The sequence below is a fragment of the Chrysochloris asiatica genome, unplaced genomic scaffold, assembly GCF_000296735.1.
Source record: "Chrysochloris asiatica unplaced genomic scaffold, ChrAsi1.0 scaffold00017, whole genome shotgun sequence".
Taxonomy (NCBI): domain Eukaryota; kingdom Metazoa; phylum Chordata; class Mammalia; order Afrosoricida; family Chrysochloridae; genus Chrysochloris; species Chrysochloris asiatica.
In genome coordinates, this window is record NW_006408535.1 from 30,439,900 (window position 1) to 30,441,337 (window position 1,438).

A 1,438-nucleotide genomic window follows, 5' to 3' on the forward strand; every position below is an offset into this window, starting at 1 on the left:
CAAAGTCTGTTTGAACTGCAAGAGCAGTGGTTCAAGCTCACCAGCTGCACCTTGTAAAGCCTATACAGGGTCACTCTGGGTCAGAACTGACTCAAAGGCACTTAACAACAACAACAGCTACCATACTGGTGTGAAAATGTCAGTGTGGTACTTTAGGATAAGCACTCAACTGCCAGATCAGTTTGCTCACCAGCTGCTCTTTGGAAACCCTATACAGGGTCACTATGAGTCAGAACTGACTAGACAGCACTTAACAACAACTATCACACTGACCCATCCACCAGACTTTTACTTTATAGATTCCTCTGTGTGTTAGTTCTGTTTTGGTTTTCCTTTTCCTCTTGTTTCTTCACCAGCATCAGCTCTCTCTTACCTAGTAGATTATCTATTAATGTATGGTATTGCTCTGGGAAAATCTGCTACAAAAGACCTCTTAAATTATTAAAAAGCAAAAAATGTCCCCTTAAAGAATAAGGTGCACTTTACCCAAGCCATGGTATTTTCATCTGCCTGGGAAAGCTAAAGAAGATTGAAGAATAATTGATGTATTTGAATTATGGTCTTGGTGAAGGATATTGAATAAACCCACTCATCTGTCAGTTTGTCATACTGGCTTACGTGTTGCTGTGATTCTGGAAGCTTTGTCACCAGATCTTAAATACCAGCAGGACCACCCATGGGAGACAGGTTTCAGCTGAGTTTTCTGATGGAGACAGACTAAGAAGAAGAAGAAGAGAAAGACTAATTCTGAATATTCAGTTACCAAAAATTTAAGAATAGCAGTGGAACACTATCAGCACCAGAATATTGAATATTGAAACATGATGAAAAGCATCAGAATATTGTCAGATACAGTGCCAGAAGATTAGCTCCTCAGGTTGGAAGGCACTCAAAATGCGACTGGAAAAGAACTGCCTCCTCAAAGTAGATTTGACCATGATGACGCAAATGGAGTTGTCATCATGACCTTCAATTGCTGACGGGGCACAAATCAAATTAAAGAGGAACAGTTGTAAACATCCATTAATAATCAGAACATGGAATGTACAAAGTATGAATCTAGGAATATTGGAAAAACTGTCAAAAATAAAATGTAACATATAAACATTGATATTCTAGACACTAGTAAGCTGAAATCGACTGGTATCGGCCATTTTGAATCTGACAATCACATGGTTTACTATGCCAGGAATAACAATTGAAAAGGAATGGCATCACATTCATCATCAAAAAGAATATATAGAGATCTGTCTTGAAGTATAACACTGTCTGTGATAGGATAATTTCCATATGCCTACAAGGAAGACCAGTTAATACCAGTGTTATTCAAATTTAGGCACTAAACACTAAAGCCAGTGATGATGATATTGAATAATCTTACCAACTTCTTCAGTCTGAAATTGATCAAATATGCAATCAATAAGTATTGATCATTACT

At 37.6% G+C, this 1,438-nt stretch overlaps 1 protein-coding gene across 1 annotated transcript in view; it reads right to left on the minus strand.

The window, feature by feature from the left end:
* The window catches only part of LOC102818564, a 428,351-nt gene that overhangs the window by 387,361 nt on the left and 39,552 nt on the right, over positions 1–1,438 (minus strand). The window lies entirely within an intron of this gene.